This window comes from Equus asinus, chromosome 29 (genome assembly GCF_041296235.1).
Source record: "Equus asinus isolate D_3611 breed Donkey chromosome 29, EquAss-T2T_v2, whole genome shotgun sequence".
Classification (NCBI taxonomy): Eukaryota; Metazoa; Chordata; class Mammalia; order Perissodactyla; family Equidae; genus Equus; species Equus asinus.
Window position 1 is genome coordinate 39,186,774 of NC_091818.1, and position 12,138 is coordinate 39,198,911.

The window sequence follows — 12,138 nt, forward strand, 5'->3', positions numbered from 1 at the left end:
CGAGGGCAGGTCCGGAGGACCTTTTCTGGGCCGGTGAACCTGATGGCGCATCTGCCAAGTGTGCCGACACGTTTTTAAATCACAGCACTAAAAAGCTAGTTTTGGCCAGCTCTGTAGTTACCGCAGTAAGGCGGTCTCTGGGCATTTGCAGGGGCCCGGAGGAGGAATCGACAGTGTCAGCTCGCCCTCCCCACTTAGACGGACGCCGCGCTGCCGTGTCCCTCGCGGTGTCCCGTGGATGGGGGCCGGAGGGAAGCGTCACTAGGATTGGAGACCCCGTGGCAGATCTTCCCTTCTACCTAGGCGGCGAGGCTGAGCACTGTGCGACACTCCGGCCAAGACGTCTTCGCCCCCCGGGGCCGAGCGCGCGGCGCGGCCCCGGCGCTTCCAGCCCGCGCTTCCCGCGCGTCCTCCCGGGGACAGCTCTCCCGTGGGCTTCGCTGAAGTGGAACCCAGCCTAAAATGGCTCTATGCTTGTAAACTGCAGTTTCAGCCGGGAACCCCTCCCCTCGTCCTCCTGACGTCGTCGCTGACAAGCGCACAATTCACTCCAACGCCCCAAACCCGCGATTTTGCACCGAGCTGTGCCGTGGAAGCGAATATACAACCGATTACAAAGAACATTCCACACGATTCTCGCAGGGCCCAAGTTTCCCATTCTTGTGGGGAGGAGCGGGAGGAGGGAGGAACCCAGACGCAGCAGGAGCCCCGCCGACCACCGGCCCCACCACCAGAGCCGGGGAAGGGGGAATTGGGGCGCCCGAGCGGCCCGGGGCTGGGGACCCTGACGTGTAAAAACCCGGGGGAGGTGCCCCGGGGACGCGCAGGGTGGCGAGCGGAGCGATCGCCACTCTCCCGCGGGGGCTTGTCCTTGACGGCATTTGTGATGTGGAGAGTCTGAAGACGACGCCGGGAAGCCTGGGAGCCCGTTCTTAAACTTCTGGAGACCTGCTTGCAGTTTCGCTTTCGGAATTTTCGGGATCTTGGGGTTTCTGGAGTTGGTGGGATTCCGGGAAGGGCTGGGCGCCAGGGGCTGGCCGGGCGGAGGCTCGTTTCCCTTTTGGTGCGGCAGCCAGACTTCTTACCCGCTCCCGCGCCGCCCCGGGCGTCCCCTCTTTGCATCCCCGGACCCCGCGGCGCGGTGGAGGGTCTGGGGCGCCCGGGCCCGCGCGCGGCCCCCGCTCCGGAGAGCACCGTCCCCGCGCCGCGTCTTGTCGGCTCCAGCAGCGCAGCCGCGGATCCGCGCCCGCTGGTGGGAAACCGCTTTCGACGAGGGCAGACCCTGCCTGAATCCGCATCCATCGCCGCTGCCCTCCGCTTTCCCTCACGCCTCCACCCTTGCACTGTGGCCGAGGGACCCGGGGAACCGATTGGCGCGTCTACACCAAGCAAATGGATCCTTGTTTCACCAGGTTGGAGAAAACGCGAAAACAGGCTTACGTTCGGCCCCATTTCCTGGGGAGGCGGCGGGTGTGTGTGTGTGTGGGGGGGGGGAATGCTAATTGAGCCGGTAAAGGAGGGGAGGGGAGAGGCCTTGGTGGTCCGAAGGAATTGCTGGCCAGGCTGTCCTTCGAGATAGGAGATCTGCTACTTTCTCCCTGGGAAACATTTGGCTTGCACTCACTCTGCTTCCTCCCTTCCGTGGAGAAATACCGTCTCAGCTCTTTATCTAAGCTCCTTGCTGGGACCAAGCCACCGGCCCCAAAGTAGGGGGGAGGGGACACACCCATGCACATCAGAGATCCTCCAGTCCCTAGCAAGGTTTTTACCGTGCACAGGACCCGTTCCTGGGCTGGTGTAGACCAGCTGCCCCGTGGCAGCCTACTCTAGAGAAGAATTCAGTCAGCCACTTAATTGCTACAGAGCGCTTTTGGGATTTGAGAAGGCCATGCAATGAAAATCAAGACGGTGGGGCCTACACTTAAATCTAAAAGTTTTGTCAGGCTATCAAAATAAAAGAATTTTTTTTTTTAAATAATTGGAGCAAAAATGATCTACTGTGGGGTTTGAATTACTTCCTGTTCTAGTGTTCTAGATTGCGACAATATTTCTCTCTTGGTGTTACGGAACTGTCCGAGTTCACTGAAGTGCAGTGGACATAAAGAAGAACTTTTAGAAGGTTCTTGAAGCAAAATGGAATTGGGGTCTGTCATTCGAGACACGTTTTGTGTTTCTCTAACTCTTCTTACGTCTCCATCGCCCTGGCAGCAACTGCTTGTTTCCGTTCTACAAATAAGAACAAAAAAAAATTAGGGAAATTGGACTTGTCGCAACGAAGGAGAAAGTCAGCCTGTGCGGTTATGTGGTGATCCAGGATCTGTCAACCCTATTTTGTGCAGCAGGTTCCTGACAGAGGAAGAGAGAGGACAGAATCAGGAGGCCTGCCTTCTGGTTTCAGAGATGTTTGTGTCTAGCTATGTGACCTTGGACCAATTCTGCCATCTTAGCCTTGGTTTTCTTCTCTACAAAATAAGTGCATGAGACTGGAATCTTGCTCAGAGATCTCCGTGCTTCTTTTTTGGGGAAAAATATCTGCGCTTCAACCCATCTATGCAGACATGTGCAAGCAATTTATCTTTCCCACTCCTGTCTGCAAAGTATAGCGAAAACACGGCTGGCCCTGCTTGACAGTGGCATGAGACGATGTCTGTGAAAGCATTTGGTGGGTTGTTGTTCACTGCAGAAGGAAAGTGTTATTGTTAAGTGATATAAGGTCCACATGGGGTCGTGTTTTCATTCGTGCTCTGGAAAAGGGGAGGCGTAGAGGAGATTGAGGAATATGTAGCATGACAAATAACCCCAGGAATGGAATGGACTGGGCTAGGTCAGCGAGGCTTTGAGTCAAGCCATGAGGAAATACCTGACTCAAATTAAGTAATTCCTAGGGCTAGAAAGGACCATTCCAGATAGCCCTCTGTACCCCACCATCCCAGACAGAGCGAGTGGTGGACCTTATTTGCTGATGTTTATGGTGTATGTGGATGCCTGCAGCCTCCTCTTCGCCCAGGGAGTGAAGGTATCAGGTCTGAGGCTCCGTTTTCCATTCCCACTCCGTACATTGGGCCCCTGGGCAGGACTGCCTCACTTTGTAAGACTGAAAATTTCCTGGGACAGGTCATAAGAAGAATGATCTTGTTGGCTAAAATAAGTGTTGGCTGTGTTGAAGTCGGTCTAAACAAGACGTTTACAGACAGGACTGTGTATTCTTAAATAAGGGAAGATAAGCAATTTAGAGCTTGCAGTAGAACAAGGAATGTTATAGGATTCATACAAAGTTAGCCAGTAACCTTCCTGAGGACTGGTTTTGCATGGTCAGGTCAGCAGTGTTCTGATGAAGAGATGCCACCTTCGCACTCCCATCTGGCCAGCCTGATGTGAATTTTGGGACATGCTAATACTTCCCTGTTCATTGATAGTTAGAGTTCCTTGTGTTACAATAGGATGACACTCCCTAATCGGAAAGTTTTACTTTTTTTCCTTGTCACTGAGATGTTTATTCTTGTGAGAAGATAGTTGTCTTTGACACTGATTAGAGAAAGAATCTGATGTGCTTTTCTGTTTCATTCTTTTTGGTTTTCTTTAAAACAACAGTGACACATTTTGGTAGACACGGCGCTTGTGGTTGAAGCATTTGCTGAATTCTGCAGCGTAGGGCCAATCATGTCAGCAGTCGTGACTACGGAAGAAGGGCACGGGGAAGATGGAACAGATTTTCATCCTGTGATTTTTTCTTTTCCTCTGAAGTTTTATTGGCCCAGCAAAAGATGTAAAAAGTTATTAAAGTGTACCTTTCATCATTTCTCCTAAATTTCGCAAGTTTTTTTTTTTCCATTTCAGTCAAAAGTGAAGTATGAATTGCACTGCTTTAAGTTATAAGCCAAGAGTCTGAAATTCCAAGTGCACGCATGTTCCTCTCAAGTCTTGTTTTAAATAGCATTTAAACAGATGCTTATTTAAAAACTTGACCTTTGGATCCATAGGTCTAGGGACTAATGATGGAAAGATTGTGGAATTAACCTGATTTGGAATTACCTGTTTTTGCTAGCAAGTTAGAGCAAGAGAGAGGGCGAGGATTCCAATCGTAGTCTTCTATTGTCTTGAAACTGTGACTACTGTATATTATTTGCTATGTGTGAGATGCTATCCTTGAACTCTCTTGAATGTTAAGTACATTGCTTATTTAATCTTTACAGGTGAGTGCTGTTGTCTTTTCTTTATTGATAATTTATTGTATTTGGAAAGGCTATACAAGATCATACAAATAGGATTTTTTTAGTATTTGATTTGAAATGCAATAAGGTTAGAGCACTTTCTTTTTGCACTTACTTCAGATGGTCACGGGAGAGCAGAACTGTTACATGAAGCTTAAATCACTGTTTTTAAATGTAGAAGTGAAAATAGTCACCGTTTTTGGGTTGGGATAGAATGTTGTTCATTGTCAGGTGAATTGGCCATTAAAGATTTGGAAAGTGTTGAACTTCTGAAATTTCATCTTGATTAAAAAATAACTGTTTTTCATATACATCAGTTTCCTTTCTCCCCTCTTCTCTGAAAGATGCTACCAGACGAATGTAGGTGAGAATATGTTTTTTTTTAAATTCTCAAGTCTTGGAAGAAGTGGGGAGTAGAAATCAAAAAGACACTATTGAAAGCTGAGGTAGAGAGCTAGAATTTTGCCTTCTAAATAGTGTTGGCCACTGATGAGCACAGTTTTTTAGATTCAACTAAAGATATTGGTCTTTTATTAGATTATTTTCTTCTCCTGTAGGAAACTGCGGTCAAAACCCAAAAGCTGCTCTTTCTGTGAGGCCTAGGTAAACCTGTCTTTCCTGTGCCCGCTGTGGTCCGCTCAGCTGGTCGTAGGCTCCTCCCATGCTGAGGTTGACCTCCGGCCTGAAGCTGGCAAGTCAAAGTTTCTCTACTCTCTATGAGCGGAAAATAATTTCACTTCCTCTAAAGCACGGGAGAAAAAGTCAAGTTTTGCAAATTGAAGTAGCTGAATTTTCATTGAACTTGACTTTTGGCATTATTTTAGCAAGTGCACCAAATATGGGGTAGGTAAACTACAGTCTGCTGGTTCGAGTGAACCAGTCTTTGGAATTCAGAAACCCTAGTTCTGGCTCAGAGCTTTTTGGGTGACCTTGGCTGAGTCGCTGTCCTTTCATCTTCAACCTCCTGTTTTGGATTTTTCCTGCGATGAATGGCAGGAGAGAATTCTTGCTAGGTCCTAATATATTTTGCAGATCTGTTTTAAAAGGTAAAAGACATGTTTACTTATACAGCTTGGTGACAAAACACTTCCTTTTTGTTAGGAAAAAAAAAAAGACCTCTCCAACTCTTTTGTTAGGTACATACTTCACAATTGTAGAGGAAACATTGCCGTGTGGAGTCATTTTTCTTCTTTCCCATCTCCACATTGGAAAGGATGTTTCCCTCTGGGTGGTTTTAAAAAAAAATATTATGTGCTCCGTACTAGTCATCTTGTCTATGTACTAAGCAGAAACAGCCACTGGGCATGCACAGAAAAGGGGATCTGTCATTTGATATAAATGATGCCAATTGATGCATGGTGTAGGTTAGAGTTCTTCAATTAAAAAAGGCAGAGATTCATAAGAGACTGTGCTAAACAGCCTTCCAGTTGGTACTCTGTCTGAAAGAGATGCATGGCTTCCTGTGCTTTGTGGAGAGCTTGGACAAATGGTCCACGCAGTGAGTGGAGAGAGCAACAGAAGATGGCAGGCAGCTCGCTGCCAGAATTTAGGTTGGATTCCTGTGGGGTTTGCATTCATTTCTGGAGGGAGGAAACTGGATTTGCCTTTCTAAGGGCAGAGAAGTGGGAAAGAGGAGCCTTGGGACTTTGATACCTGGGGAGGAAGGTGGGGTTTACCTGGAGATGGTTCACCTGCACAGGTGTGAACAGCAAGACAGAGATCACGAAGATGCTAAGAAACCCTAAGGGCAAGAGTTTATTTTTCCAGGCAGCCTACTTGTTTTATAAATTAATATCATCGTTGGTAGTAACTCACTAAGTTAACCTTCATCTGCTTTTAATCATAGTTATTCTTTCAGAATACACAGTCTTTTATTCGTAAATGAGGAAGCAGCAGATGTAGGATCTCTACTCCAACCTCTGGCTCTGTGCTGAAGGCTGTAGGTTGGTCCTGTTTTGCTCCTCTGCTGGGTTGATTTGCTAAGATTCGCCCTGCCACATCCACCTGGTTTTGGTCACTCAGTGCTATCGTGCTCGTCCTGCACATTTTGTCTTTTTCATCTTATTTGCAATTCTCAGCATTAATTTTCCACTTGGCCCAATTGAGAACTTTAAAGTCCTGAGTGTGTAGAAAGATGTGTGTTTGAGACACTTATCACCTGGGTTTTTTGATTTGTGTCTTTTTTTGGGGGGGGGGTGAATTTTCAGATGTTTATTTGGTGGCAGGTGAGATTCCTTGGGCATCTGTGTTTTACTCAGGAATTTCCAAGGAGGGGACTTTCCTAGCTGAGCAAGGGAGTGAGAAGAGGCCCAAGAGTCTTTTGGGAAGCATTAAGGCCTGTGTGCTAATTAAACAAAGTTAAGCATAACGCAGCTGGCGATGGTTCCTGTGGAAGCGGGCAGTTCCAGAGATGCTGGAGCGCCTCCCTCGTGGTGTGGCTGACTCCTGCAGGCTGTGCGTCCCTGAATTCAGGTAGGGAGATGGGAACAGTTGAACGCAGCATTTGGATCAAAGCTGATGGTTGTGGAGTAGCTTTTGTTTTCCTCTGCTCCCCTTTCCTCTGGTCCATCCTCTGCAGCTGTGTGACGGAGAAATAGCCAGCTCCCGGAGGATCACACACACAGTCGTGGTTCTCCAGCCCATGTTCTGTTGGGGGGCGGGGGACCGGCTCACAGTGGAGCAACAGAGAGTATTTGGACCCTAGAGTTTTAGCCCTTGTCATTCATTACCTTTAAAACTTTAAAATATAGTTTATTCTTCCCAGCTAGCTGTAAAATGCAGGATTTTTACAGCTGTCGCTCTCATCCCTGGGGATACGTTTCAAGACCCCCAGGGGATGCCTGAAACCACAGATACTACTCACCCCTGTATATACTGGTTTTTTCTCTATACATACATACCTACAATCAGGTTTAATCTATAAAGTAGGCACAGGAAGAGATTTACAATAATAATAAAATAGAACAATTCTGATTATATATAGTGATAAAAGTTACCATAGATCCTAGCAACCTCAGCATAGAATTTTTTTTCCTTTCTTAATTGTTGAGAACTTCCACCTTTTCACTTAAAGGAAGCACTCTCTGCCTTCTCTTTGGCATCTCTGAATTCCCAGCATCACTACTCCTGTGCTTTGGGACCCTTAAGTAAAATAAGGGTGGCTTGAACGCAAGCACTGCAATCGGTCGAGACAGGCGATCTGATAACCGAGACAGCTACAAAGTGAAGAACAGGTGGGGTCCAGCGGAGATCTGCTGGACAAAGGGACGATTCGTGTCCTAGCCGGGAAAAAGTGAGACAGCACGCGATTTCAGAACGGTGTGCAGTTTAAAACTCATGAATTGTTTATTTCTGGAGCTTTCCATTTAATATTTTCAGACGGAGGTAACTAAAACTTTGCAAAGTGAAACCACAGATAAGGGGACACTACCAGGATTACTGTCAACTGTAGTGTCTTTGTGCAGCTCATCAGATTAAGTCTTTGAGTAGCTAGCCTACGTTTTTTAGGCAAGCTTTTGGGATCCAGCTCAGACCTGGTGACTATTTTCTTTTTCAAGTCTCTTTGCCTGTTCGAGTGGCTGCCGTAGTATTCTCTCCCTACCATATGCAGTTTGTTTTAACAAGGAAGGTCGGTGAAAACCCAGATTCCCTGAAATGTTTGAGTAGGAGGTGAGACTTTAGGAGGCTTCTAGAACAGTCCCTGTGGTTTGCAGATGAGAACACTGTTGCTTGTTGTGGTTAAAAGGCCAAGAGCACATTCTGTTAAGTGTTGATTATGTTACAGTATAAACCCAGGCTTCTGCCACCCCCTGCAGGGTTCCTTGTATTCCCATGTTCTTTACTCACCAAAGCAAATTAGGGTGTTTTTATTGACTTTGCATAATGATTTGCAGTTGGGCTAGAGGAAACTTCCTTCATGCATTTAAATGGTATAATTTATAAAATTTGATTTATGCCCAATTTTATGGATATATCTATGGCTTAAAGTAAACACCGGAAAGGCTCTTCAGTTGAATTATGAATTTCCAAGTAGATCGCAGAGCTCTGCAGGCGGGGCCTCCTTTTTGACTGCTTTCTTCAGAGATGCTTTCGTTGACTGTGGACGAGATGCGTCCTTAGGCATTTTGAACTGTGCAGCATCTCTCAAGCCTCATGGCTCTGCATCCTGTCTGGCTTGAAGTAATCCGTAGGATCCTCTCTGAAAATTAGACACTGATTGTTAGACGTTATCTATGCATTGTAGTCTAGTTTGCAGAAGGATCCCTTGTAAGATTTCTTTACTGTTTGAGTTCTCCTGACTGTGTATACAATGCATGGGCTAGTTTTCCTAAAATGACTTTATATGCACAGGTGTATAACGTGAGACACAAATCTCCTGTAGAATACGAGCTTACTTAGCTTTGTTAACAAACGTGGATCGATGCCCTAATTCATTGCTCTTAGTATTTGTAGGTGACACAGAAATGCTGTGTTTGGGGTTTGTCCTAGATGTCAGGTCCAAGATGACCATGTCTGCACAAGTTTTAAAAAGTCCTGCTTCTTTTATCAGGCCCTATCACCAAGCTGTTCGATTTTAAGTATTTCATGTCAGTTGGGCGCTAACCCAAGGACGGTGTTTACCTTTGTGGCTTGGGAGTAGATTTCTGGTACAAGAAACCCTTTATTGCTACCTTGACACAGAGACCTGTTGCATGGTAGATTTAGTTGGTATTTCAAGGCCTCATCCTTCTTTATAGAAAATAGGTAGTTAATACTACATAAATAATTTGTAGGTGAATAGTAAATAAATAAATGAACTTCCAAGATGGTGCACAGCTAGTCTGCACTTTGATTGGGTTTTCTCTCTCTTGAGCAGGTAACGTGGAACGCCCTTACTTTGTACCTCATGCCCATTTGAACGGCTGGTTTAGTTCACCTCTGGAATAATACGTCCCGTTTCATGGGGAGGGTCAGCGGTGACAGTTAAGAGCATGACTCAGAAGACACAGTGTGTTGTTGTGGGAACAGTAGGCTGCTGCCAGCCCTTGTATTTACTCCTCAACGTCCTCTTATCTCCAACATATCTTATTTCCTAGTATCGAGGTATGAATCTGATGGCAGAAAATTAGCATTTCTTAGGCTGGGGCAGCAATTTGTGTCAGATTGCCATCTATTTAGACTGAAAACCCATAAAGCCGGGTTAAAAAGTGACCAGTAAATTGCTGTCCTAATTCAGGTAAATTGGAGCATATGGTCGATGGCAAAATTCCACAAACCTTCTGTCCCCAAGAATCGATTCGGTTCGGCCCACTTGATGATGGAATCGACCCTGGCCCGTCTCTTCTTAGAAAGGCTGGGGGTTGCCTGGTGAGAGCTGTAAGGAGCCTGGCTTAGTCAGGCATTATTAGCAGAGCCATCTGGGTGACAGGTGACTAGGCTCTTGTTGATCATAACGCCTGGCGCTTAGCACTGCTTTTCATCTTCAAAGCCATTTACAAATATGGTTCTTGCAGATACTCTTGTGATGTGAGGCTGTTATTGGCCTGTTGCTTCTTAGGAACATGGAGGCAGTGGTTTTCAGAGATCAGCTCATGGTCAAAAATTTGGTGTTTTGGTGTTGTAGCCTTCAAAATCTTCAGGGATTTTGTTTTCTTTGCTTTTTTTTTTTTTGGTAAGGAAGATTGGCCCTGAGCGAACATCTGTGCCAGTCTTCCTCTGTTTTGTGTGTGGGATACCACCAGAGCGTGGCTTGGTGAGCAGTGTGTAGGTCTGCACCCGGGATCCAAACCTGTGAACTCCAGGCCGCCGGAACAGAGTGTGTGAACTTAACCACTATGCCACTCGGCCAGCCTCTGAGATTTTCCATTTTGATTGAAATATTTTGAAAGATCTTAGCTTAGATTTGTCGTCCTGTGCGCATCTTGCAATTCCTCGAGTGTGACATGAGGCCGTTCTCTCTGTGATTTAGACATGCTAGATTTCCAAGGGCAGCGAGAGCGTCTGGAATTTCATAAGCTTTTGGTTTAGACCTTCGCGTTTGATTTTCTGCCTCAAGAATCTTCTCTTTTCTGAGTCGTGAAAAAACAGACAACAGCAAACCTTCTCCCGTGTCAGGAGTGGCAAGCTTGAAATTGTGAGTATGTTATTAGTCAGTAAAATTGCGAGTTTCTTGAAGTACTTTAAGACAGATCAGTTTGAAAGGTCTGGATAATTGGGCAACTTGAAAAGAAAGGCACCGTTTCTTTTATCACTATTATACTAAAGCTTAGTAGAGGGAGCCCTCTGAGGAGTCAGCCTTTGAGGCCTGCCTTTCGATGGATGGAGATGAGAATGATCGCTAATGCTAAGGTAGCTTTGTTATGACAATGTAAGGTTTTGCTGTTTCACCTGAGTTTGGATAATTTCAGTTTCAAACTCTAGTTGCACTGTGGTGCTTTAACATTTATCGTGTCTAATGAACAAGTCAAGGTGAAAAGTGGTATATTAGTCAGCACTAGCTCATGGAAGGAAGAAAATCTGTTGACTCTCGTAACTGGAAATCGCAAGTTGGAGCTCGACGCGTCTTTATTGCTTTGGATCTAAGAGAGAGATCTTCTTTCTTAGAGTCTGCACTCGCAGGCTAGAAACTGTCTTTCGGGATGCTCCATTCTAAACCAGCAACAGGAGGAGGAAACCCCTTGCCCTTATATATTGGAATCTGGGAGAACCCTTTTCTGTGTAATTTGACTAACTAAGAGGCTTAAAGACACTCGCATTGGGGTTTCCTCGGGATGAGTCAGCAGGTCTCCAGACAGTGATTCTCAAGATCATCAATCTCCACCCGCGTGCTCAGAGACACCAGTCAGCCTTTTAACTTCCCCACTCTTTTTTTTGTTTTTTTTTTAAAGAAGATTGGCCCCGAGCTAACGTCTGTTGCCAATCTCCCTTTTTTTTGCCCCTCCTCAAAGCCCCAGCACAGAGTTGTAGATCCTAGTTGGAGGTCCTTAAATTCTTGTATGTGGGATGCTGCCACAGCATGGCTTGATGAGTGGTGTAGAGCTCTGCGCACAGGATCTGAACCTGCGAACCTTGGGCTGCCAAAGTGGAGCCCGAACCTGACTACTATGCCGCTGGGCCAGCCCCTAACTTCCCCACTCTTAAATGTGAAAAACCACAAAGTATTATCAGACTTCTGAGGAAGGCAGCTCATCTAAAAAGTGGAGACCAAAACTAACAAAGAGAGAAAAATAACTACTCTTAGGAAAGAGAGAAGAAAAGTCTTAAAAGGGAAAGTTGAGATTAAAGAGGTCCAACATTTGAATGAATGTTAGAATGAAAGAACAGAGAAAACAGCGATGAGGAAATGAGCAGTAATTCAAGAAAATATCCTAGGACTGAAGAAGAGTTTTCCATCGTGAAAGAATTTCAACCTTCAGTCTCAGGGCCCGAAGCCATAGTAGATTGCTATATTAGGCACGTCATGGTGGAATTTCAGAACATCAAAGGTTCCGGTAATTAGGCTGGTATCAGACTTCTCAACAATGGAAGCTGGAAGACAATGGAGGGAAACACTCAAATTTCTGAGAGAGGATGTTTTCCCAGCTTAGAACTTTTTTACCCACCTGAAGTACTGGTTAAAATGTGAGAATTGGTTAAAGACATTTTCAACCATGCAAAGCTTACATTTTCCACCTAAGTCCTTTCTTAGGAACCTGTTGGTGAAAGTGCTCCATCAAAAGGAGGGAGGAAACTAAGAGTGAGAAAGACCTGGGATGCAGAGAAGAGGCGATCTTATAAGACAGAAGGAAGCAGGGTCTCAGGTTGACTTCTGCTCCAAGGCATAGAGTTCGTCTAGGTTAGAGTAGAACAGAAGAAACTAATACAACACCTGTATATCTCAGTTTATTCAGCAGAGATTTAGATAGTTAATGGAAAAGTTGTACTCAAATGAGTGATAAGTTTGTAGGAA

General features: G+C 45.6%; 1 protein-coding gene across 7 annotated transcripts in view; it reads left to right on the top strand.

Annotated features, from left to right (window-relative positions):
* Positions 1–12,138, top strand: part of SFMBT2 (Scm like with four mbt domains 2) — a 244,299-nt gene that overhangs the window by 2,826 nt on the left and 229,335 nt on the right. The window contains exon 1 of one of the 7 annotated variants that reach the window (XM_014841319.3): positions 657–1,412. The exons of the other annotated variants lie outside the window; for them this stretch is intronic. The gene's annotated coding sequence lies outside the window, so the exon portion shown is untranslated. Of the gene's footprint in view, positions 1–656; positions 1,413–12,138 lie in introns of those variants that run through there. 7 annotated transcript variants of the gene reach the window in all.